We start from the raw sequence: 27753 nt of genomic DNA on the forward strand, positions 1-27753 counted from the left end.
GCCCTGTTCTCAAGCACTATGAATTTAATTCTAAAATACAGAATGTTACATAAGAGGACAGTTTTCAAACACAATTCTGTTATTGTCATTCCACAATTTTTGTGTTTGTGTCATCCAGAGATTTCAGAACTACCACTGTGTTTTATTCTTGCTTAAAAAGTAACAGAATTTGCTTAGACTCAAATATGGTACCAACACTTCATGTTTAGTTTGATCTTATGCAATGTAAAGTATTTCTACTAGTATAACAGTAGTGTTTCTGCAATTTTGAGAGGAGCTGAGCTGAGACAAAAAATGTCTTAAGACCTGTGCAACTACATCACATACAACAGAGATACAGGGGAAATGGGAAGGAATCAGAAGAAAAATTATTTCGGATTCCAGCAATTTGGAAATCCTTCTTGGTCCAGAATAAAAAAATAATTATCCAAGTCCTGATCCCAGGGCTACTGAATTCAGTGGGAGTCTTTCCGGAGACTTCAGTGGGCTCCATAGGCTCTGCTCCTCCATTTGCAATTTTGCATATAATGATAAGCTTCAAAGCTTGAATGAAGGAAATGGGAGCATTTTGTACACACAAAACTTAATAGTTTTAAATATGTGTTTTAAGTTAGAAGCATGAAAAAAAAAAGTGCTTGCAGGATTGGTGGCTACAGCTTGTTCCCTTGGAACAATCCATCTATATTTGATGAGGGACATATTAAATGGTAGAGATAGTCCAGGGAGACAAATATGTTGGATTCAGTATTCTGCTTTTGAGCCAGTCTTCAGAGAAGTATAGTACATATTTCCTAACTTGAAATGTTGCTATTGTTGTTGATTAAAAATAAAAATAAAATAAAAAAAATTAACTTGCACCTTAGCAGGATTCTTTAGATCTTTAGAGACATCTGAGAGAAAGAAGGAGACACAGATGGCTGTATGCCTATGCCAATACCTTGATGCTGTGTTAAGCTTCTCAAAGGCAACTTGAGAAAGTTTAACAAAGGCAATTATTTCCTAAATGAATGTGATAATCATTGTCATCTAAAAGTTGTCATCTATGACATCCACGTAAATAACTGAGATGAAAAGTATTATAACCTACAGCCAAGGACTGTAACGGGTTAGGGCTAGAGATAAATCTATCCTTTTATGTGAACAAATAAACAAAAGTGGCAGTAGTCCAGTAGTAAGCAGAGGCTATAAAACATGCAAATACTGGAAATAAAATATGTGGGGTAATTTCTCAGCATGAAGGATTTATTACATGCAGGTATAGAACACAAAATGGATTATCAAGATTACCATGAGTGACACACACTTTTTATGTGACACACACAATCTTTTGTTCAGCATGGCAAAATCTGTGTTTTTGTTTGTTTGTTTGTTTTGTTTTGTTTTTGTTTTTAATTTATGTTTTCAAGACAGAGAAAATGGAACTTTTTAAATTCAGCAATTGGGGATATTCAAAGTCACTGGTTCAATGGTAACTGTTCTCTATATAACCTCTTAATAGCTAACCATGACTTTTGAATAGTATGCCTGGTTAATATAGGAGATAAGTTAAAAAAACACGTTATTGTTATTAAAGTTAATAGGATGTTATTAAATTCCTGTTTTAATATTTCTTATTAGTGATTGCAGTGGCATCTGCTGAATGTAATGCAGCTATTGGGTAAGATAAATAGTAAGGTACATAAATAGTATCTATTAATTCTTGTACATATTACTTACCCTGCATTGCATTTAAGATCAAACAATATATAATCTATTTGTCCCAGCACTCTTTTCAAATCCTATCTTTTCAAAGAGTCGCATTTTAAGTTCCACTTTGGTTACTCGTCATGACATTCTCTTTCAATTCTGTCAGTGTAAGAAGGTTGTTAGTAATAGGAAAATTAGACTTGAATATTATGATTGGTTTTAAGCAAGCATTTCCTTGCACCTGCTCAAATTATTGAGCTTCTTCCTGGCAAATTCTTGCTTCTTTCTTGCAAATTAAATTGGTGATAGTGGATCAGAACTAATTTATCTTATCCATCATATTATCTTAAACTCTGTATTATAAAAGATGCTTTCAAATAAGGAGTCAGAACCACAGAATGACAAATGTAGTTTTGTCTGTGTGTGATTTATTTATTTATTTCCCTACATTAGCTTTCATCTTGATCATAATGGTTCAAAACCAACACAAATGTTGCTATTAATTATGACTATCCCATACAGCCAATCAGTGATATCTCAAGGAGGTTTATTCAAGCTGCAGATGACATCAGGCTACATCAAAGCTGCAAACACATCACTATGGCTCCATGCCAGGCCAGCTTCAGTCTGGAAGGGATCTTTAGCTCAGGCAATGTGTTAGATTCGAGAACGGTTCTGTTCCAGAAACAATTTTACCACTTTTGCGTAGCATCACAAGTGGCTAATAAGCTGTCTGAGGCTGGAGCTAATGCCATGCAAAACACTGAGTTCCTGGAAATTGGAGCTTGGGAAAAAGCTGTACAGAGCCACAGCTGGGTAGCTCTGCATATGATCAGCTTGGGTCCAACAAGGCTTATTAGCTTCAGTTCAGTACTAGTGATAACACATTATCTCTTTCAGAAACATTTGGATGTCTCAGCTCTATACACCACAGAATTGTGTTTACTGGAAAGGCTTGTTAATCCCAGTGAAGTGCCACATGAAAGGATGCACCAGCTTGGGTCCAGCACTGTGTCGGGGCTAACAAGCCAACTTTGAACAGGGAAGGCTTTGAAGCACGGGGTAGAGACAGAGTAACCCTGCAATAATTAGCTCAAAGCCAGTGCTGGACCAAACTCGATTGAGCCTGGCTTGTCATGAACTGACTCTTGTGGGCACTTTGCAGTCTTTGCATGCTCCTAATGCACGCTGTAATAGCTCCTGTACACAGGTTTTTTCACTGTCTGGCAATGGGAGACCCCACTTATCTGGAATAGAAGATATTTTTTTTATTATTATTGGCAATGTTGGCATTTAATTTGATGCACAATGTAATTCTAATTTCCCTGCAGTTGCAACACTCATGTCTCCTTCCTTAAAAACTCCAGGTTTATAATTTCTTTTAGTAACAAAATATATCACGTATTTCCTCATAGTGATAGCTGTTTTTCTGGCATGCTACATCTCCAGTCACTACATCCTCATAAAATAAGAGTAGATCCTATTTGACTCCTTTTCACTCTAATAGCAAATTTCATTTTTGTGCACTTATTTTGCACATAAATAAATTATGTTAGATATTACACCAAGAATAGACAAACCTGTGTGAGATAAATTCAGTATACACTTTGAGGCATACATTAAAGCTTTTTTTCATGTCACATGTTACAGCACCTGCTCCTGAATCTAAAATACAGTAGCCAGATGACACAAAGTATGAAACCAGTACAAACTCACTCTGTTGTTTTGAATTAGTGAAAAAATATTGAGATAAGTTTCCTTTGGCAGACTGTATGCTGAATCAGGCATACAGTTTTCATGAAGCATAATGCTGGCATAAACACGTGTCGTGTCATATGTCATAAACATATGTCAGTTTACTCACAGGTAAACTTTTTAGGATAAACCACTATTCCCAGCTGTGCATGAAAATCTAAGGAGTGAACACAGTGAAAAAAAAAATGCATTTTGTATCTTAATTTACATCTACACTTGCCAGGCTTTTCTCTCTGAATTATTACCAGTGATAATACCTACAAGGTTCTCATACGAATATAAGACTGGCCATACAAAGTCAGACTAAGGTTCACCTCTCCATCAAGTACTGTCATCAACAAACACCCTAGGTTCTGACTCCTCCAGAAGATCTTTTTGAAATTATTCCTGTACTTTCCCCCCACACCTTTATATTTACATTCTTCCTTTCCTGTGTCCCACTGAGTCACAGAATTCCTCATCAAGCTCCAAGAGTCACACCTAGAAAGCATTGGACAGCCAGTCTGCATGGCCAAGGGCAAAGCCAGGAGAAGGAAGCCAAAAAGAGAGGATCCTGGCTGCTGCAGGGTCCACTTCATTCTTCATCATATCAAATTTGCAAGGCCAGTACCTCTGGGTAGCATGCGTTATCCTGGGATAGCTTCAGAGGACAGCAGACATTGCTGGGGGTCCTCTGCTCTGTGTCCTCCTCCGGAGGCTGCTCTTTTCTTTTTGATGCCCAGGGAGAAAAAAGGAACAGCATAAGCTTCTCCCTATGACTCTCCCATCCTCCAACTGTTTTCAGCTCAGTGGTTTCCTGAGTCTGTTGTTATTAAGGTTTTGTTCCCTTCCCCCCAACTTCCTAAATAAAATGCATTGCTGAGATTTTTACTGCAAAGAAAACTATGTTGCTAAGCTTTGTTCTGATGAAAATTTTACACTAATTTGCTGCATTAATACTTCTCTGATCACAACACAGCACAGACCTGCCTCTCAGGAAACACATTTAAGCTCCGTTTGTTTGAGTGTGGCTGGGAGCTGAGCACGCACTAAAGTGGGCTGGCACCATCTGCAAGAGACAGCTCTCCTACAAAGATCTGAGCACCTAATGGTTCAGGAAGATGGTAGAAAGTGCTGGAGGAGAAGGTTGGGCTGCACATTCATTAGCCTAGCAGAGGTCCTGTGCTGGCAGGACATGACACCCCCTGCTCTATCAAGTGCAGCATTCAACATTTTCACAGTGCCGAGCCTGGTGTCTGGAACCCTCCAGCTATGGTCGACTTCTTTTCACCCATGCTTGTTGTATCACTGAACAAAGAGCATGGCAAAAAAAAAAAAGTGAGGTATGAATAAAAGGTCCTATCCACACATGGTAGCATTGTCCAGTACTAACACTGAAAGCAAAATGATCTCTTGAAAAGGAATAGTAGTGTTTAAAAGGAAACTGGGCAGCAGCAGTCTTCTTGTGCCCAGAATGTGTACTAGCCATAAGAAGATGCCTTGGGAACACAGCACCAGCCAGGCACGTACGTATTTGTGCCTACTAGAGTAGCTTCCAACTGCTTTCAGCTCAGGGACATCCCAAGCCATGTGGATTGTGTGGCTCCAACCTGCAGTGGATTTCTTTTCCACGAACCTGTCCAAGGACCCCTTTAATTCACTGCAGCAAATGTCACTCTTAGGCTGGATGCACGTGCTGGCAAAGCTGTGCTTCTGCTTTCCTCGGCTTCTCCTACCCTCCAATATTGCCTACAAGTGAAACAATACTGACAATGACACTATAGAAGACCTGACCAGCATATTACTGGCAAAAGTGTATAGCACACGTGCAGCCTGATATATTTCTATTGTATGCACTTTTACTTGAAAGGAAGCAACTTTATTGTGTTTGCTTTCTAACACTGCAGTAGTGGTGCATTTTCTTTTCCCACAACCAAGTAAGAAAAGAGATTGATGTCTGGACTCCTTATGATTACACTACGAGCTATTGGGTTTTGATGGGTAAACTCGTTCCCAAACTGAGCTCCTTCAGCCTGAGACGAGCCTGTCCAGCTTCAGACGTCCAGCTTCAGACACCCAGCTCTGCGTTCGTCCTTTCCAGGGACCTTCGAGGCTGAGGAGGGAAGGAAATGCCTGAATTTCCCCCAGCCTCCCTTTGCCTCTCGCCCGCTTCGGCAGCCAATCCTCACCCTGGGGAGGGGGGGCTGGAGACGGCCCCAATCCAGCGTTTGTATTAACAAACATTTCCCAGCGCCTATGAGGAAACATGCTGCTGCCCAGTGCTGTGGGAGGGTGGGATTTCCTTCCTATTGTCTGCCTGTCTCAGCCTGCACAGCTTCGTGGTGGAGTTGCGCGTTAACTGTTTAAAGCTCTTCGCTCGCTTTGCCGATGGAAAGTTAATGGCCAAAAGGGCTCTGCGAAGCGTGGGTAGGAGATAGCAAACTAAACGCTGATAAATGCAAGAACTGAGGCTAACCAAGACCAGCTGGAGTGACTTCAATTCTTTATCTTAATGAGCATAAAAAAGTCTTTCCAATGCAGTGAAAAATAAAGCAATTGGAAAATGCCTCATTTTTATCCTTCAATATGCATCACAAAGGTGATATAATAAAAATGGTTAGCTGGGGGATCTAAAGAGGATGTCAAAGCATTTCAAAAGAAGGCCCACCAACACCCATATATAAACTATATGCCTGTTTCTCTCCAGTCGATTTAATTCACTGCCCATCAGCTCACACAAGGTAAAGTAGTTATGGTTGTAGACACTCCCTAAATGTTTGCTTTAGGATACCTTGTTCTTTACAAAATCAAATATTTGTATCCTGAAACAAATATTTGGAGACGGTCCAGACTACCCTTTACAAATATGTTAACTACAACAAATTGTTGGCAAGCAGTGGATTCCAGGAAAAAAAAAAAAAAAAAAAAAAAAAAAAAAAAAAAAAAAGAAAGAAAGGAAAAAAACAAAAAAAAACTGTAAAGTAAGGCAAACCGTAAGGATTCAATCCTGCATATGCTTCCGCGATCGTGAAACTGCGGCCTAAATATTTATTTGACAGCTCTCTATGGGACCTGAGAGATAAAGGGCTAAAACCTTTTTATACTGAAGATAGCTGAACTTCTGCCTTAAGTAAATATTTGCATAGGTAAGGAGAAGACACTGTGTCAGAGTAATAAATCTTCTCACTAAAGAACCAGAGAGTGGAATTGGAGCTTTGTCTTGGATGTATGCCAAAGAATCCCCCCAGCCAACCCAGTTGTATGGGGTATCTGGATGGTTTAGCTGAAGAATTAAAGACGGTTCTGTATGCTGCTGGGTAGGCTTCTCTCCTCTTTGCTTCTGGTTGCAAAAATTGGAATGCCTAAAACACACCCACTTGAGTAGACCTGCCAGCTTGACTGAATGGTGGAAACTGTAGAAATGATAAGGACCCAAACATTTTTCTTCATATATAAATATAGCTCAGATACAATTTGTATAAAGCAGGTTTCAAAGGAACTTAAGGCAGCCAAGCCACCAATATCCCATGGAAACTTGGCATGTATTTCAATCAAGCGTCTTTTGAAAATTACAAGTCTTAACAAAATCTGAGCCAAACATCACAACTAAATGCTTAACGTAAGGTAGCCTTTTTGTAATTACACTGACACTAAATCTCTTCCTGAGTGTCCTTCTTACTTAAAAAATTGCCTGTAAATCTAATTTACTTTTTATTAATGAAAGCAATATAAAGCAGTTAATAAACTATAGTATCACCGTTTGGTATCCGCCCAACCCCTCAAGTACCCTTTGAAAACAGATTACCAGCACTTTCTTTCCTATCTATTTATTTTAGATAATGTAAAATGTTCTTTCATATTTAAATACACAACATAAGTAAAGCTTTATCACTGCCATTCAACAAGTTCTTATTTGCATTCTATTTTTTAAAAGTGGAGGTGAAGTCCTGGTGTAGCAGTCTCAAACAAAATGTGGTTTTAGACACTACTAAAAATTTTATTTACTAAACACACCACAGAAACCTTCACTGTTCAGAGTGTAAATTTTGTTAAATTATTTGACTGAACAGGCAGAATGGATGCAACTTTTTCACTATTAGTATTCCAAAATTATTTTAAAAATACTACTGACTACTCAGGTGAGTAAAATTATTTGCATGCATAAATTTTACAGGATTAAACTTATAGTGTATTTTAATAAAGTATGTCACAGTGCTAGTCGAGTTTAATCAATTATAAAATATGTTACTGTTCCATTATTTAATTCCTTGAGTATTTCAGAAACTTTAGAATTCATTTGCTTAGACATTTATGAATAATTAATATTTATCTCATAGTCTATGTAAAAATAGGATTGAAAGTACATGTTTTCCTGCTACTGACATACATACATATATATATATATATATATGCCTCTACAGTTTCATATTACCTAGGTTTTCTAATCCTGCAGTGAAAGTGTGGACCCATAATTGGAATACATAGCCAATTCTGGGACAGAATATATGCTTTAGTTTCTGCTGCCCAAGGTGTGTATCCACTTTTAAAAATATTTTACGGTATTTTTTCCAAACTGGATTTCACGTTAAGAGGTCAGATAACTGGTAATTTTTTCTTCTGCAATCTAAGAGTGTGATAAAATACATATATAATAAATAGTTAAAGATCCGTTTCAAATGTATTATTAAAAAAAAATAATAAAAGAAACAAAACAGCAACTCCAGCAGACACCACTAGAGTTCTCCTTCTCCCAAATATCCCTAGCACCATCCTAAACCCTGTTTACCCCAGAAACCTGAACTGTGGACAGACAGAAGAGGAGAGAGAGAGAGAAAATTCAGACACAATAAAACTCTGAGGGGAAAAATATGTGGAAGGAGGAGGCAGCAGCGGCCTGGGGAAGGGATTGAAAAGTTTCCCCTGGCTTAACTTCTCCCCCCCTGCAGCAGCAGAAGCAGCGGCAGCAGCACAAGGTGAGAGAGACTTTTAAGTCTGGGGAGGAGGGGTGTGTGTGCGGGAGGGGGGGTTGAATTTACAGCCCTGTGGATATTTCTCTGTCTGCCTCCCTGGCTTTGGGGTGCGAGAGACACCGTGTCTCATGCTGGGTGGATTTTTTTTTAATATGATGGAGGATTATAAACATGGCGCCTTAAAAAAACTACAAAATCATGTACACACTGTTCCAAGGAGATGGGGGAGAGGGGACAGGGGAAGGGCTGGGCACGAGGGGAGGGGGCAATCCTGCCCCGTGGGGGAGCATATGGGGAGGGGGGAGCAATTATACTTAATAAAAAAATGTGTGGGGCTGCGGGGGGGGGGGCGTGGGGGGCGACGGGGACGGAAGGCGGGATTTTTATATATATGTATATATATATATTATTTTTTTGGAGTGGGAAGGATCATCTCGCAGCCCGCTTGGAAATCGAGAAGAGGGGGGCCGGCGGCGGGGCGCGTGTGATTATTAACGGCGATTATTTTTGTCCCTAAACGCCTTTCCCGGCCGGCTTTCGGCTTGGGGAAAAAAAAAAAAAAAAAAAAAAAAAAAGCCGTGGCGGTTTCGCCAGACTTTCAGCACGGGTCGGGATCGGGTCGGGGCGTGAGGAGGCGGTGGGGTGGCCAAGGGGCCCCCCCGGGGGGAGACGCTGCCCTCAGCGCTCCGCCGGGCCTGCAGGGCGCGGGGGAGCCGGGGACTCGCGTGAGAGGCGAGGCCGAGCGGGGTGTGGCGCAGCCCGGCCTCGGCCCCGCCGCGCCCCGGCTGTGTTCTCAACAAGCTTTGCTCCCCGCTTTTCTCCCCCTCCTCCTTTTTTTTTTTTTTTCCTTTCTCTCGCTTCTCCCCCGCCGCCCCCGCGTTTCCTCGCTGGGGTTTGGTGGGGTGTGTGTTGTGTGTATGGGGGGGGGGGGGGGGAATGTCTGCTTGGGTCTCGGCCCGAGTAATGGCAGCTGCTCGACAGCGCCGAGCCTCCTCCGCAGAGGGGAGACGGCGGCTCCCCGCAGGCCGGGAGCGGGGCCATCACTCCCCTTCCCCGCGGCGGGCAGCGAGAGGGACGGGGCTGGGGGGTGAGCTCCTGGCCCCGGCCCTCCGCCCCCGGCCGGGCTGCGCCACCCCCGCGGCGGGGACGGCCTTAAAGCCCGGCTCTGCCCCGCCGGGAGGGCAGGTTGGGGGTGGCCTCCGGCTTCCCCAGCTGCTGGGGGGGCTTCGTCCTCTGTCCTCGGCCGTGGCGGCCCTCGGGCTGCCCGGGGCCGGGGTGAGGAAGGGGTCGTGCGGGGGGCGCTTCCTGCACCCTCCAGGAATAGTTGACTCGCTCCCCCCTCGCATGAAAGGGACCTTCGGGCTCGGAGGTCGGGTTTTAGGCTAGCCCGGACTGCTGAGCCTTTCGGCGATGTGTTTTTGTATTTTATTTTTTTGTCTTACTTTCCCCCCGCTCCCCGCCCCTCCAAGCCGCGTCTCCGCACATAACTCCGGTCTGTGCACTTTCTGAGGCGTTGTCCTTCATCATCCCCAACCTCAGGGATTGCCCAGAGGCCTATCTTAGCTCCTTTCTTTCACGAAGAAAGGATAAAAGCATACATGGGGGGGAGTTTCCTCTGGTAGGGATGACGGGGAGCCTTTCTGTGCCTCCCTCACCTTCCCTGCGTATCAGAAAAAAAATCCTCCCCTGAAATATTGATGTTACAGACTGGAGAAACTTTGCACCTCTTTCGGGGCTTACCCTGAAAACGGCGAGCTTAATTTTGGAATTTGTTTTATTTATTTATTTATTTATTTCTGCAAATGTGGCAAGCAGAACTTTGCAAGCTGGAAGAACTGGAGCGAGGGGTGGCTCGAAGAGAGGAAAAGGGATGGAAAACTCTTTAATTTGGTGCTGGTTGGTTTCATAATTGCATAATTTGGTATTTTAATGTCCTGGGATCATTTACCACAATCTTTGTATTGTAGGAGCAATGCTGTTTGTTGTAAAGTAGTTTTGAAAGATCTTATGCAGTGGAAAGGAACAAATGCAGAAAATGCTTTTTTGTCTTAGTGATAGTGGGTTTTGTCTTTGTTTGTTTTTGTTTTTCTTTTATTTCCCCAATTTTGTTGCTATTCTTTGTAGGGAATCGTTTAATTCTTCAGGGTGATCACTGAGACAGGTGTGGGGGGTGTTAGAGTGGGAGTGGAAATGCCAGTGCATGGTTCGGGTTGCAGTCCCTTGGGTACTTCTCGTCCCTCATCCTTCAGCATGAGGATGCCAGGAGGACCTGGCATCTCTCCACGCCTTTTTTTTTTTTTTTCCTCATAATTCTCTTATCAACCATTCTGAGCATGCTACAGAAAGCCTTTAGGGAAGTAGACTGTTTGCTGACTGCTGTTTTATATAAAAGTGAGTGGCGTATCCTCCCAATAATTCCTGTTGTGGATTTTTGGTTAATGCCAGCTTTCCCATTCCTAAACAACCCTTTTCTGTCTTGACCAGATATTTTAATGGAGAACAGGATAGGGGTAGGTAGTACTGTAGAGATCACCTCATCTTTCTGATTGTGAGTTTGGTTTTATGAATGGGGAAACGAGTTGCTGTCTTGATTGACTGTCCCATGGGTCAGTAGTCTCTGCAGTCATGGAGAGGCACCTGCAACTTATACTTGGTATCAGGTTTAGCCCCTAAAGGACGGAGGGGGTCTCCTGGAAAACTCCTTTACCCATAGAAAAATGAGTCTTCTAATGAGCCGGATAGCGTGATGGAAATTACCTAGTGATGAAGTCAGCAATAAGGGGAATTCTGAGTGTGTGGATGTTGGGTGAGGGTCTTAAGATTTTGCTGGTGAGCTAGGAGAATGTTCCTATTCCACACTTCGGAGCTTTGTCACGCTAATTTGACAGAGAAGTGCTTTCTGTGAAGAAGTGAAAAGAATCAAGCTAATTCTGTCCATGTTTTTTTTTTCTTCTCTGTGTTAGTAAACCAATTTAAATTGGCTCATTCATTTTAGTTTATGGATGTACTTCACGTATCAGAATAAAAGAGTTTAGCCCTGCTAACAAAATTACACCTGGTTGAGTTTTTCCACCTTCACACACTGCTTGTTAATGTACTACACTACTGAGTGTAGTAAGTTGAGGTGTGATCACTTCCATACCATCATGAACAAGAAGTGCAGGGGGCTAGAAATGTCCTCCATTGCAGTTAAACTGGTGTATTTTTTTTTCTTATCTAAACAAGCACTTACAGATACTATTTTTAAATGCAAATTTAAAAAATAAGAAGTTTGGTTCCCATAAACCAAAGTTCTTAGTAGTTTGTCTTACGTATTGTGAGCTAAAGCAGTATTTCCTAACGCTTCAGGAAAAATTGAACGCTAATGAAATAACAAGAATTTCATGGCTGTAATCACTTATGCTGACAACATACATAACTGCTGGGTTGTTTGCTGTGGTCTGGTGCTGTGTCAATTCTGTTTGGAGGTAGGAGAAGGTCTGTATGCAGCTAGTGTTGAGGTCTGCAGATCCCAATTGCCCTTGGAGCAGAGAGAAGAAAGAACTTTTAGGGAGAACTTGAGGTTTCCGTGGGAAAAGAGCCTGGCTCATCTTTTCAGCCTAACATCGTCTCAAGAGCAAATGAGCCAGTGAAAGGCTGTGAAATGTGTTCAGCATTTCCACCTTGCTGAGATGTGCAGCCTGCTGGGTGCGGACATGGTGCTTCTGGAAAAGAAAATGAGGTGAATGGACAATGAAATTGGCCTGAAACTCACCTGGAAGTGGTGTGGGCTTCACCTAGGCTGTTGTGCATTTCTATCAGTGAACTGTATCATGGGGACCTCTGAACTGTGCTAGCTGCCATCTCTGAATTACGATGAAATACTCAAGTAGATAAAAGACAAAATTTGAAGATGTTTTCTTCATTTTAGGTATCTAAACCTATCTGTAATTGTCTGCATTGTCTAATTTGTTATAAAATTCCAGTGTTCCACACAACTTGAAAATCAGGGAGAATTCCAGAATCAGAATTGTTTTGGAATTGGCTATCCAATTCCAGTTGTGAGCTCACAAATCTTGGATACAACTAACTAGTTTTCATAGTTACTGCCTTCCACTGTTTCACAGAGCATTTAGCTCTCGAAGTTTGTAAGGACTTCAGACAGTGAAATCTCTTCAGGATAAAAATCCTTAAAGAGGAACAGTGTTCTAATAGCAGATGTGTTATGGGGACTTTTGATTTTCTTTTTAAACTAGTTGAAGGGTTTTTAGCTACATTCAGAGCAGCGTAAATATCAGCAAAATAAGTCTTTTATCCCTGATGTAGGTTGTTACAAATACTAAGTTGAACTATAAACAAAATTAATCTGTCCAAAGTATGTGTGGCTCACATACCACTGATAAACCCGGTTCACAAAATGCTGAGCTGTTTAAAATCACTGGCCATATGTGTGTAAGTTTACTTTTTTTAAAAGTCTCAGGATGTGGTGAGCACTCCCATAGTACTTACATAGTACTTGGAGCGTGGTGCCCTTGGTAGCTGGGCAGTGCAGCGTACGTCATCTTTTATGTAGCTCGTACATTTTGGTCTGTCAGAGTTGCTTGTGGTAAATGTTGTGAACAAAGATTGTTCTTGTCAGGTTCTGGATGATTTTCGATCAGTTGAATGTAAATTTAGCTCATAATTGGGTTATTGTTCTAAGGTTTAATCTGCCAGTTGGGAGAATACAGCTTGCAAAATAGGTAGTTTATAAGATGAGGTCATGATTCTGTTTTGCAGGAATTTCTTAATAAGTTAACCCTTACGTTCCTAAAAATAAGTTTTAAATAATTTTCAGTGCATTACAAAGATGCAGATTCAGTAGTGGTGAAATTGTATCTTGCAATCTATACAAAATGCAGAATAAATGTTTCAAACTTTTTTTTTTTTTTTTTTTTTTTTTTTTTAATACAACTCACATCTGTCTTTAAACCATGGAAAATAAATGTTTCCCCGAAAAGCCTTACTTTCTAAATGTAATGTATGTAACTGGAAGTGGGCTGATAGGTGCTGGAGTGGCCATGCATGGTATAATAAACACTGTGGCCTCTGGCTGAACGTGTGAACCCTTCTGGCACACAGAGCTCTTTGATTTCAGAGGCCTGTCTGCATGCATCGCTCTTGGAGAGCAGGGCTGTGTTGGGCCATTTCTTTTTTTTTCAGTATATCCAATTCTGGGCTTTAAACATAGCTTTATTATCTGTTTAAACCAATGTCTGTCATTGAGCTAATTGGGCAAGTCTGAACTCTGTTTGTTTTATTATTTATTTATTAACTAAGCCATGAATGTTGAATTCATGCGAAGAGATGTGTTTTAGTGGTGACTAAATAACTGCATAGTGGATTTCTAGTGTTATTTGTGTTTCAGGAAGAGTAAATAAGCTACTTGTTCTAGCTATGCTGTTTCATCGAGTATCTAAAGTCATAACACATGCAGTTGCAGTTGATTTGATATGCATCGATACAAGATGGCTGCAATCAATTTCTTTAAATATACAAGTTATTAAAGGGGGAACTTATTTGAATCATAGAACTGTACAGTCCTGGAGGCTGACATTTCTTACGTTTTAATAATATTTCATTCACGTTGTTTTTTTTTTGTCCCTGTTTTGTTTTCTTTCCCCCTGAGACAAACAGGATCTTTTAGTCTTGTTGGCAGATGACAGCAGGCACACTGGTGAGGCACTGTGACATGTCCGTGAACCCAAGCTAAAGCTCATGGCATCTAATTTTAGGCCACACAGCTTTGGTAACATCCCGTCAGAGCTTGACCTATAGCTCCACCACACAGATAAATCCAAAGTGTTGTTATTGAGAGTTTTGTATACAAAAGACTCTTCGATATTTTTTTTTTCCGATCTCTCATTTTCCACTCCACACTGAAGTACAAAAGTTTCTGCTGTGAAAGTATAGAGACATATAATTTGAATTTAAAATACACTATTGCTTAAAATGGCAGGCCCATAGTATTTCAAAATTACAAACATATTAAAAATTGTAAGTGAAGTATTGTTATTAGTGCACCAACAGAATAGTTTTGAATATACCTGTATACTATATTCAATATTTTATTCCAAGGTTAAATAATTGCAGAACAAACATTTTAAATCAATGATTATGACTCTGCATACAATTCTGAATTGCAGTATGGTATAAAACAAATTCTTAAATAGTTTTAACACCAGAGAGTGAAACCTGAAGTGTTATTCACTTCTTGGCTAAAAAATAAAGTGGAGCATACCTGCCAAAATACCAGTAACATCCCATTTGCCCTTTCTGTGGGAATTGCATTTTTGCATGCAAAGAACTGGTCTTGCTCTGTTAATTCATTTTTGTCCATAATAGGATAGGACCAATTTAAGATCTAGTTACTTAAAAAAAAAAAAAAAAAAAAAAGTTAAATATATTGGTGTTTACCCATTTCTCATGTTTCATTTCCTTTTCCTTTGTTAGCATGTTAAAAATAAACACGAAACCAACTTGCCTTATATTCATGTATATGATTTTATTGCAGCTAACTTAACTAATGCTTCAGCTACAGACTGTAGGAGTCTGCTAGTAGGTGTAGGACTCACAAGTGGCATTTTGGGAAGTGGGTATTTGTACTTTGATCTCGTGCACTTACAGTACGGCATTATTATCTGGTCTTTTAAAGATAGGTGGATGGGAGTAGCAGGCGGTGACTCATGGGATATTGTACTTAGTTCACTAATTTTAGCAGAGTGATTCTTATCTTACAACGTTAGGTTTTATTGGAACCTTCTGGAGCGGCGATGAAGTGAAACAAAATGGAGTTGTGGGAAAATGATTAGTGGAATCCCAAAGTAGCTAGAAATAATACACAGAGAAAAATAAAATTATGTTGGATATGTTACTGCTCAACAAATCTTTAAAAAGATCTGAGAGACGAGAGCTTGCTTTGACTTTGGGGGCAAGCTTAAACCCAGTGGTTTTGCATAAACCCCTCTCCCCAAGCAATTACTTAAGATTCAGGTTCAAAATTGTACAAAATCAAAACAAAAGAATTGCTATTTCGTAAAGCGTAATCACAGGCTACTGATTGTTCACTGATGAAAATTGATGATGTTCACTGCAGAAAATTCCTTGTTATCGGTAGGTTAATATTAATATAATGATGGAGACTTTGGTCAGATAAGCATTTGTTTCAGACTGACATAAAAATGCATAGGCCTTGGAGCATGCTGATGAATCAAGTTTATTTTTCATAAAATATGCAAAAATTAAATCTTTACATAGGACACCAGTATCAAGGAAGAGCACAGTTGCAATTTGTTTTGCCTATATAATTTTTACATAATATCTTGGAGACTTCTGCTGGAATGTTCAATGTCGTGTTGGCATTTTTCATGCCTTTTGAATATCAACTGTATTAATATTGTTATTTAAAAAAAAAAATTGTACATGCTAAATTTTACATTGATTGTTCCCATTGAAATTAAGACAATTTACTACATGAACACCAGTTTTTAAAGGAATTTACACTATCCATGACAAAAACATGGATAGTGTAAAGACATGGATAACATTTTTCTGTTAGTGGCTTTTAACATTATTTGTGTGTTTCTTACATTATTTGTGTGTTTCCTACAGTCTGTATAGGACAGAAAGAGTTAATTATTAATAAAGGAAACTGGTAAAAGAAGAAATGTAACTGTTATTAGCTGTTTTCACAGGAACCAGGCTGGCACCATTTTTAGCTTCATATAAATACAGTCGAGGCTTTAGGACATTCCTAAGAACCAACTGCATGAACCTTTTCCTGGGAAGCTGGATGTTCCAGTGTCACTCATCGTGCTTGTCAAGTGACATTTGAAGATAATACAGCACACTGAATAATACAGTGTTGATAGTAACGTTTTCTGAATTTAAAAAAAAAAAAAAAAAAAAAGGGAAGAACTTTATTTTCACTGATCAAAATAGCTTTCTGAAAACTTTTCTTGGTCTTGGTTAAAGGTGGGGGTGGATGAGAGGGGTTTTGTGCTTTAATCAGCAGTAATTCCCATCGTCTGATTTCTGGATGTAATGTCAGGTTGTTCAAAAGTAGTCAGAAGTATTAAAATCTTTACTTTTTTTTTTTTTTTTTTTTTCAAAAAAAAAAAGTTTTATTTTGCTGACACATCTTTTTGAAGGAGAGGCTGCAATTGGGTGCTGATGCAGATCTGAAATGCTCCCAGGTATGCTGTGGGAAAGCAAGAAACCTGGCTGCTTTCAGCCTAGTAACTGCATCTTTTAGTTCTGTAGCTTCTTTAGTTCTGTCAGCCTCTTCTTATGTTGACCTGAAGTAAATAGGCTCACAGGAAATACTTGGTGTAAGAAAGATTCTTCCTTTTCCTGTGCACTTTCCACTCCTCTGGGTCCCGGGAGGCTTCTTTATAAAACCTTCTAATTGGAAGCATACCCCCGACTCCTTTCTGATTCCAGACCTGAGAGCTCCTCTTCTTACTCAACTCCTACCTTTTAGAAAATAGGGATTAGCAGTCAAGTACCTCCAGGTGTCAGTTTTATTAGGTTTTCTAATCCACATTGACTTTCTTTATCTGAAAAATTTTAAAGAGAGAGTTCTATAAAAAATAACCCATTTACAAATCGTCCAAGTGCAAGCCTAATTTGTATCCGCAGCTTCTGAAGACGTGTTGCTTTCAGTCACATGAAAAAATTCTTGCCCCTCATAGTAGCACAGGAAATGCTGACAAATACCAGCTAAAGGTAACTGAAGGCTCAGATGCTGTATGTCCTGCTGCACCAAGGAGCAGAACAGCGTTTGCTTTGCCAGGTTCATGGGTAAGCCCTTGCAGCCTTTCCTGGGCCAGTGGGAAGGAACGGTGCCCAAATTCCCACTTGGCTTCTCTTACATGCCAAGTGCCTTTCTTGATCAAACTAGCATGTCATGTAATCCAGAGTCTGGCAGTGGCTGGAGACAAATCTCAAATGTCTCGTAGAAAGGAGCCAAAAATCACCAATTTTCTGATGTAGGAAGCTGTAGAGGTTTTTTTCTCCATATTGGCTCCCCAGCAATGATCGTTTAGATCTTGGTTTCTGCTCTTATGCAGAAAAAATGTGGTTTTTTTATTCCAAAACTTTTTTTTTGAATATTTTAAATTCTCTTTCATATAATAATAGAACATTTACACTAATAACATTAAAGCCTGCTGCTTTTTGGGTCAAGCCTACTCTTCTGTCCTCTCCGAATGCCTTTCAGCCTTTGTCTGCAGAGCTCTTTCTCCTCTGGTATTTATCTAGAGCTTCCTCCCCAGCTGCAGGAAAGAGCCATGTGTACCTGCCTCTTCATGCGCTATTTGATGGAGATAAGAGATGTCGAGGTGTGAGTTAATGAAAGCCCGTAGTGGTTGTCTGTCGAGTGCAAATAAGAGCTGGGAAACGCACATATGAAAAGAAGAAAGAGAGAGTTTGATGTGAAATGTGCATTAAGTGTAAGTCTGGGTACACACGTCACAATATGTGTGTGAGAGGGCCAGTTAGTTTGCTAAAATAATTTGGTGACTCTAGTGCAGCAATATTAGTTTACACCTGCAGAGAATTTTCTCCTGAGTGTCTGGGAATGAGAATATGTAATGAAGTGTTTGTGTATGAGTGACAGAGAGCGAGCGTGTGGCACCGAGAGCGCGTGCATGCATTTTCAGGCCTGATTGATTATATGAAAAAAAAAAAAAAAAAAAAAAAAACCAGAGTTGAAAGAACATTATTTTAAATTAACATTCATTATCTTCATGCGTGATATAGCAGTTCACTTTGGACCAGATCCTAGCACCATTATGTTCCTTGAGCAGAGACTGTTTGCCTTGAATGAGGTTATTCAGTATAAGAATTGCAAAATGTAGGCTGATTTTTGACACTAAAGATACATTGTTTGGTCACCATATATTAGAATAATACTGTACTATTTCTGATAGGAAAACACGGATTTTTAAAAAAATAAATACTAACATTTCTTTGAAATATAAAGTAAAAAGTAGGAGGAACCTTTTCTTGGGTCTCTAATCTTATGCTTGGAGATGCTTGCAGCCATTTTAATTCGTGCTGCGTGCATTGATCTAGCAGTTAGATTATTTAATCATACTGTGGCTAGGTCATCTACCTATCAGACACTGGGAAGGAGCTAATATTGTTGGGCTTAGTGGCTTCTAAGTGGCATATCTGCAAGAAGAAAATTTTTAAAAAGGCAAACAAAACTAAATATCCCAGTTAACTTATATACAGTACAAAGGGAAACAATTGAATTCATGGTTTTATCGTGCAAGGTTTTTTTTTTTCTGTACATAATTTAAATAGGAAAAAAAATGCATACCATTGCAAACAAAGGCGAAAAAAAGATTTTGATCTTCTTTGGCAGTTCTGCTTTTATATACAGAGTTTTGCAACATTAAGTCATGTAATTAGGCATTAGCTTGCTGTTACATATTTTCTTAGGATACATAGCTTGCAAGCACGAAAATGAAAGCCACATTTTTAAAATGATGACCCTAAATAACTTTCTAAACTAAAACTAAAAAAATATTCTAAAAACAGCTTATTCTTTAATTTTAAATATCACATTAAAAAAAAAAAAGTGGGAAAAGTATTTTGTGTATTCAGCAGCAGGAGGAAACTAATTTCCTGGGCTGTAAGTGCTGCTATTGTCCTATAGTAGAAGGACAATGATCTGGATTTATAAAAGAGAGAGAAGAAATGTGGCAACAGCTAATGTGTGGTAGTGAAGAGGAGGAAAAGAGAGACGTGATGCTCTCAAGTGTCCGGTATTTTCTGAGAGGGAGCTACTCACAGTGGAATAAACCTTTTCTTGGTATGCAATAGGCAAGCATATTGTATAAAAAGAGACGGTAAATTCTTTGGCAGTGATGCAGTTGGCAGCAGCGGTTTTTAAAGGGTCACCCTTGCACTTCTCGGTTAATTCCCTACAGAGATGAAAAGAAAAGTTCATGCTCTTCTGAGGTGTTGTTTTGTCTGGCTTAATGCAGGTGAAACAAGAAAGCAATGTTTCATATGAAGATGGACTTCTCTGCACAGAGCTGGGGTCTGTATTCCCCACTTGCTAAAAGAAAGCTAAGAATCCAGAGATGCTAATTTAATCTGTCTGCATCCCTTGGCGTATTTCCCTATGCATTCCTGATGTACACTCAAAGCTGAGTCAAACGACTGGATATGATCATGTTAAGTATCTCTGTTACCATACCTTTAGCAGAGATATTCTAAATGTGTGTCAATTGTTCATCTTACTTACAGCGTGTTCCTAATAAGCACAATGTTCTTTGGCTTAACTCTCAGGCTATTTTAATAGCTTCCCTGTTTTATTATATTAGTCGATGACGATTTTGGTACGACTTTTTGTTGTGCTTTTCTCTGGGTAGTGATTCCTTTCTTTGAGTATAACAAAATGATGTGCATACGTGAGGAGTCTGACAGTAGAGGACGAATTTGATGGAAGGTTTTATAAATGCCATCCCCTCACTGGGCAAGAGCTGAGTGTCGCAAGGCACTTTCAGTGGGGATGTGATACTTCTGCTTGCTTCTGGAAGAGCATTGCATCGGCTGCAAATTCAGACGGATGTGCAGTGCCCATTCTGTGTGTTTTTTTGCCAGTAAATAGGAACTTCAGTCATGGAAGACAACTCAGCAAGATAAAAATAAATAAATAGATTCTGCTGAAAGCCTGCTTCAAGACAAAGAAAAAAATTCAATGAGAATCGAGTGATAATAGAAGCAAAAGTCTGTTTTAATGCAACATACTTGCAGTTTTTCTCAGGAGCTGAAGATGTCTGCTGAAAAAGGCTTGCAAGCTCTGGGTGGCTGAGTTAGAGTTTGGGTGCCTTCAAGGCAAAGTCAGCTTTGCTGCCGACCACGCGGGCTGGAGCAGGAGAGCTAACGGGTGTCAGTGGGATCACAGCCCAGCCTCACCTCCTTGGGGATGTAGTGGCCATGTGGCTACTGAACAGATCAATAAAGTGAAATACGAGGTCACAACGGATACCAAACCTATTCATGTCTGCCTTACTAAACTTAGGAAGCAAAAGAGCTCTTGACAGTTTGAAATTACAGCCCCGTGTTTGAGCATTTCTTCAGAGTAACACTTTATTAATGAAATTAACTGGGCTGTTGGGACTGGTGGAGAGCTGCCTGTTAGCTTTCATTATGGGAACATCCTCAGCATGATGTTCTGCTTTGCGATGCCTTTGTCTTGCATTTCAGTGATATCCTTCGCTTCCCGCATCTCAGACTACTGCCAACTGCAATGGGAGGTAGTGGTGAGAAGGGGTTTGTTAATGAGGCTGTAGCCTCATTACGTAAGGTAGTTAGAAGGTGATAGATTATCCTGTACTGTTTTGATATTCTGTTGGAAGTGTGTATTTATATTACAATTTTGACTAATCCAAGCCATTTTAGTGATCCACTGTCACTTTCTGTGAGAATAGGTGCCCTTGCAAATGTGGCCTTGAAACTGCTCCGTTTCCAGTTTGGGTAGCTGCATTCTGGCTACCTACGTTTTTATAAAGTTTCACCTGGAGTTTGTTACTGTTGTTTATTTACATAATAATCCTTGTGTACTTGGCAGTTTGCAAATTAACAGCACAGGCTGAGCAAGTTACAAGAATCCCTGGTTCAAATTAAAATTGGTATTTGTGTGTGAATGAGCATGGTGTGACATGATGCAGTACAGAAAAAATGCAAAGCGCTAGGTTAAGTAATATCATTGACAGAAGAGGTGGGTTTTCAGGCTTTATGAAATAGAAGAGAGAGTAATCCATGAAGTGCAAGTGTAAAAGAAAAGAGCAAACGAGTGATTAAGAGAAAGCAGAGAGGTGAAAACTGCATAGACCTGGGATGGGTAAGAAAAGAACATGGAATGAGGTATATATAGTTCAAGAATGCTTTGTAGAAGACACTCCTCACAAAGCTGGTACACAGTGGGTTAAATTGTTGAATAGTGCACACTGTTGTACATATGATGTATTGTGCAGCAGAAACAGATACAATTCTCCGTTAGGAGAACTGATATCTGTCTATATTGTGGTTAAAACTGTATATATATTTACTTTTGTTACAAGGTCATTCTAAGAAAATAAGATTCAAAACAGTAGATACTGGCTTTCTGCCCAGCATGCAGTTCACTTAATGATAAAGGTTTGATCCACAGCTTTACAGTATAAGCTTGGGCACCCATTTTACATGTGTATCAACAAGGGCAGAGTTGATTTGGTGTATGCATGTGACTAGGATTTAGGCAGTCATAGATAGATCTGCACATGGCAATCATTTGCTGGTGCAGAAATGTTCCTCTTCGACATATAAAAGCACATTTTATCACTGGCAATTCAGTGTCTCAGGATCCTGTTTAACTTGCAATAGGAACAACTTGCTGCCTGATACTGTAGAGTAACAGGTAGGTCAAAAAAAAGAACCCAAGCCACATCCTGTTGTGGAGAGTTGTTCTGTAGAAATATGAACCTAACATGCTCTGAGGCATTAAAGCTGTGAGCTGATTCTTAAGAAGTGATTAATATTAATAATCAATTTTAACTTGGAATGGATTTCCAGAGGAGTTCAAAATAATCCAAATGAAGCCATATAGCATAACCATACCAGACTAATATTTACAAGAACTCTCCCAAAACTTCTTCTAAAAATACTTATGTCTGCTCTAGAGGTGCTTTGTCCACAGCCCGAATGTACTCCATTTGGCACAGACATTAGGAGTGCATGGAAAAAAAGTTGTAAACAATTTTCATCTTGAAAATGCTTTCAAGAAAAATGTTTTTGAATAGCACTTGTGAATGAAATCATACTCATCGAATAAATTGGCTACAAAAGAAGATTTTTGGGTTTTGTTGTTCTATTGTTTTTGAGAAATGGAGAAAGGTTTTGGAAAAGTATTTTGGAAATATCTTGGAATTTGCATATTCACACTGATGTTTCTTACTGTTACTGTTCTTACATGACTTCATTTGCTAATAAAAGCAGTACATAATGTACTGGATGAGGGTATTTGTGCAAAAGATTTCAGACGACGCGTGCACTCTTGAAAGTTGTAGTTCTTTCTATTTTTATTTGGAGCTTTTAAGCATTTTTTTTTTGGGGGGGGGGAGGATATCTTGCTTGGCAGTATTTTGGAAAGAATTTCAACAAAAATATTATTCAATTTAGGTCATGCATGCGCAATAATACCAAACTTTTAAGCTCTTATCTAGCAAAACTGTACAGATTGTTTATTTTGTCCTCCTTTAGCTCTCATGTAACCCAGTTTAGATAATTTTACCTGTTTCTCCTGGATTGGTCCCACAAAAAAAATCCATCGTGAGCCTTTGTAACAGCAATCAGTCTCTGTCATGTTTACTTAAAAGAGTTGAAAACCAGTCTTTCAGCCATGTGGGGTAGACAGATCTTAAAATTTAGCAGTCTATGTGTAGTTGGCTCTTTTCTGACACTTTTTTATGGAAATAGGCAGGAATACTTCAATGATGAAAGCCATCCACCACCCACATGCTGCCCGTCCAGGGAATGAGATCCATGTGGCTTCTTACTATTTCTTTTTCTTTTGTATTGTTCATTAAAGCTGTTATGGAATATTTGCATAAGGCTAAAAGAGTTTGGATTCTCACTCAGTCCCACAAAGGTCTGGGGCTTGCTGTTTAATACTTGTACTTCTATCAACCTGAGTCCCTCAGAGGCTTTTGAGGGAGGAATATATTCTCTTGAGTGAACTTCTTAGCTGTTGTGCCTAAAATGGTAGCAGAATTGTACTTTTTAATCAGCAGGCTTTATTGACTCTCCAAGTTTTATTTCTGGTCTTTTGCCTCGGCAACAAAACTTGATTTTTACACTTTTATGTCAGGGGTGTGTCTACCTCTGTATTCACACATTCAAATGCTTCAGGCTATTCATGCGTGCTTCTGAAGGGTTTAGCAGTTCGGCCATTTCCATGCAGAGTGTCAGAACTTGCTATTGGACTGTTGAGATGAATCTCCTGCTGTGACTACAGAGTAATTTTCTAGAGCACATGACATTAATGGCATTGTTACGAACAGTTGAGTTATTCAAGAAGATGCTGTCTGGGCTTCCATCCCTACCTTCACCATGTGCTGCAGCATCACTCAGACCTGTAAGCTGTTAAAGCAGTGCTAGAGCGGTTGGTACCAAAGACTCCAGGACCTCAGGCACTCAGTGGTAGAGGTGTAGTTGTTTAAGTCACTGTGCTCAACTATGCTTGTGCCCTGTTGCTCAGAGAGGCAAAAGTCATGATTTACCAATATTCAAAGCTTTGGTATGTATAGTTCACATTCATGCTTTCTTCTTGACCTCTTTGTTCTCCCTCTGAATTTCTAGACATTCCCCGAGTTTTATGTCTATCACTGGGAGAAAATGGACAGTCTTTGCCTTACACCATTGCAATAAAAAAGCACGTAGGACTAGTTGTAATTGAAAGAACATGTATGTACCCTGTCAGTTTGACTGCGTGTGAAGAATTCATATCTCAAAGAATTCTGGTTACTGGTAAACGACCTCTCTTTTTATTTTAACTGTAAATTTAAACTTTGACTGAACAATGAATGTGCTTGGAATAGTGATGTGCTTATTAGATTGAAAAAAGAACAAGCTTTTAATAGGAAAAAATTATCACAGGGCAGACAGCAGGGGATTTCATTAGCATTTATGGATTGCTAAACTGCAATTTAAAAGTCACATTTCCGCCTAAAATTTTTTTCCACAATAGTCATACAAGGAACATTAAAAAGTGTCTTTTTAGTTTGTTTACTTGGGGTCAAATTTTCACTCATGTTTAAAGTGATTAAAGTTGCAGAAACTGTCTGCACAGGGTACGCTATGTAGCTACCACTGATATTAATGGGAGTTCAGTATATTCAATAAATATTTGTTCTGAAAATCCTGCCACGTAGGAACCTAACCTCTGTCTTTGGACGTCTTTGAAAATCTGTCCCTTAGGACAGTTAACAGCATTCCCTATGTTTTTTTGACTGGTTTTCACTTCTCAGTTCCCTTTTTACTGTGCTCAGGAAGGTCCATTGATTCTAGACAGGGTTTTGTAGTCATTCCTGGATGTATGGTTCATACCTGTCAAGAGGCATAGACTGACAGAAGAGACTTTGCCCTGTCTTTTCGCATAGTATTGTAGTTCTTTTTAATAATAAAATAAATAGTTCTTAGGTTAATTCTTTTCATCCATAAACATGGAAGTGCTACACAAGGATTAGTGTAATTAGTTTTGCATTTGGCAATACTAACATGGAGACGCGCAGTGACTTGCCTGAGGGTAACCAGCACAGGAAGAAACGGTACCAAGTTAGGAGTCCTAGCGCTCAACCTACTTTCTTCAGCAAACTCAGCTTCAGAGTGCTTGATCTATCCCTACAAAATACCCAAACCACAATCTTCTAAATGCAATGATTTGGTGCTTAAGCAGTGTGAGTCATGTTCTGGGATGCTGGCAGTGTTTCTTTGTGATATTTCCGTTTCACATTCAGCTTCAGGGGCTCAGCAGGGGCTTTTGGTCTGGTTGCCATATGAAGTTCATCAGGGGTGACAAGCAAAAGCAGCTTAATGTGCTTATGTTATTTTCGTCTATATTACAAGTTTGTGATGGAGACTCACTCTGTTTTGCATAAAGACACCAAAATAATGTGTTGAGCTGCGAGCCAACTGGAGATGCCCTGGACTATTCACAGCAGAATAGACTGGATAGCGTTAGTTGTTGGATAGAATTATTCTGATTTCACTGGGTCAGAGGCTAAAAATCACTTGTCAAACTTCTGGCATCACAGTTACCAAGGTGTGCAATTTCAAAGTTAGGTACTTACACTGGGCCTTCTGAACACAGCTGTTTGTGTATTGGTTCCTCAATTGCAAAAAGAAAAAAAATAAGAATTGAAAAATGAATCTTCTAAAGTGCTGTCAGCATAAAATGTTCAAGGCTGCAAGATCCTCAGCTGAGATGGCTTGTGGAAAAAATACTAGCAACCTTATCCAGCTGCCACTCACTGTGGTCTTATCACTCTTCTGTCCTTGCTTTCTCAAAATTGGCCTTAGAGGAGGGATTCAGGGCCGTGCTGCATGTGTGTACTGTAGGTGGTACAGGAGATCTGGGTCCAGTTTTACTTCCCTCTACCCCATCACTTACAGTAGACTACAATGGATATGTAGCCTGTGTCCTTTGAACTGATTCCTTCACCTTGCCCAGCTGAGGTTTGTTCCTGATCCCAAGGCCAGAGAACATTTCCTCCAGGGATTCAGTTAACCAGCACTTTCCTCAAGAGCTCCCAAGATTAGCACACACCTCTCCTTAAGATTCCTTCACTTGGGCACAACAAAAAGGCTCCCAGAGAAGACTCGGGATACTTCATGTTGCCTTCAAAGTAAGATTCTTGAAATTCCTCACAGCGTACTCAGTCCTTCCAGTCAGAGCTTGATTTAGGGAAAGAACGTGTATCTGTGGGCCATATAGGTATGTTAGATGGGGAAATGACTGGTTGAAACTTGAATGTCATCTTGCTGAGGCGGTAAAAATATCTAACCTTTATTACTCCTATTTGTTGTCTGCTTATATTAATTAGCTAAGATTTAGATTTGTTATGGATTAGATGTTGACATTTCTGTAGTGTTCCAGCAGAGAGGCAGAAGCCATGTTGTTACCTCTGTTACCTTCTCCATGTTTAGCACATGGGTGTCCCATGTCTTTGAGTAGATTCATGCCTTACTCAGGGAATTCAGTAAATATGTCTTCAATCAATCTCTATGCTTTGTATGATCTCTATAAATATATTTCTAGAGGAAGGTGACTATGAAAGAAGGTAGAAAGCCACTTAAGCCACAGAACAATATTGATGTGAAGATAACTGTAGAGCCAGTCTGAATAAATGCAGACTGGAAGTCACCATTAGTTTATAAGCATTAGCATTTCATGATGTCTGTATTAGATGTGTGTCACGTCATGGCTGTTTTTCAGTGTTTACTGTATTGGGCAAGCATGGCCAAACTTACTCACTCTGTGGATTACACACTAAAATTCCTGTACAAGAGCCAAAACCCCCATAACGTGTACTTTGGAGAGCTGAGGGCTCCTGAAATGCGGGTTTGGGCTCGCCTAAGCATTGAGTGCTAGGTTGATGTTTGCTTCAGCAGCCCTTCTTGACTTGTTTCTTCCAAATCCAACAACTTGAATGTATTCAGCCACCACTGCATCAGCATGGCCCTGCTGCCAGTTACGTGACTGGCATCCTCGTGGAGCCACACCTGAGGTATTTTGAGGCAGGACTGGTTCAGAAGGTGTGCACTGGCCACCAGCACAGTAAGAAGCAAGGCTTCTGCAGCTCTGAGTGGTGAGTGGGAGAACACTTCATCAGGTTTTCTGAAGTTATTTGCCAGTCATGCCTTCTCACTTACGTGCCTGTAGCAGATTTTGAATGTGGTTCTCTATGGCATGATTTCCTCCCTGTAAAGCAGCAGCAGCACTTGGCTATGTCATGAGGCATTTGGAGTATAAATTAGCAGGAAAGTTGCACAGTGCTAAGGCAAACATTTCCATTTTATTGTGGGGACAGGTTTGCTTCTAAGGCCAAAAGCAGCTGAATGTAAAATACCAATACTTTTAACACTAGAAGAATGGAAAATTAGAAGTAAGAATTAATGCATGCTATTTTGTGGGTGCAGTGGATGGAAAGAATGTGGTTTTGATAAAAATGAATGCAAGGGCAAAAGTAAAAGGCAAACAGATTTAGTACACTAAATTGTTTACTGGCTCTATAAACGTGGCTAGAACCAAGCTGATGGTACCTCTGTAGCAGCAGGAAATTGTGCTTGAGCCATAGAAAATGTGAAAAATGCTTGCTATTATGACTTTTTTATTAGTTTGTAAGAATTACATTAAAGGTAGCAAGTTTTATACTTAGTAACTAGATAGATGTTATTTTGCAGTTGAAAAACTTCTAATAACCTGAAGAAAGAATGACAGAAGAAGTAGCATCGTCTACCTCCAGAGAGAAATATGCCTTAAAATCCTCAAGAAGCAAAAAATCTTGCTAGCAATTTTCTTACCAGTAATCTACTACAATCTCTTTATTCAGAGTGAACATCATCTCTGTGAAGACTGAAACATGTTTCAGTCTTCATTTAGATACAGGCTATTCAGAAGTTTTGTGCTTTTTGCAATGGCATCAGAAATCCTGTTGTCATCATGAGCTGAGGCATTCACGGCAATAAAATCAGGAGCTGTCCTAATAGCTTTCCAGAGAACTGCATATTGCTGTTCTTACAGGTCAGTTGTCAGGTTTCAAATGTCAGCACAGAGGGTGCTTGTCCT

General features: G+C 39.8%; 1 protein-coding gene across 1 annotated transcript in view; it reads left to right on the top strand.

Annotated features, from left to right (window-relative positions):
• Positions 1-8182: 8182 nt before the first annotated feature.
• Positions 8183-27753, top strand: part of ZMYND11 (zinc finger MYND-type containing 11) — a 105178-nt gene continuing 85607 nt past the window's right edge. The window contains exon 1 of the mRNA XM_032182584.1: positions 8183-8393. The gene's annotated coding sequence lies outside the window, so the exon portion shown is untranslated. The remainder of the gene's footprint in view (positions 8394-27753) is intronic.

Source organism: Aythya fuligula, chromosome 2, assembly GCF_009819795.1.
Source record: "Aythya fuligula isolate bAytFul2 chromosome 2, bAytFul2.pri, whole genome shotgun sequence".
Taxonomy (NCBI): Eukaryota; Metazoa; Chordata; class Aves; order Anseriformes; family Anatidae; genus Aythya; species Aythya fuligula.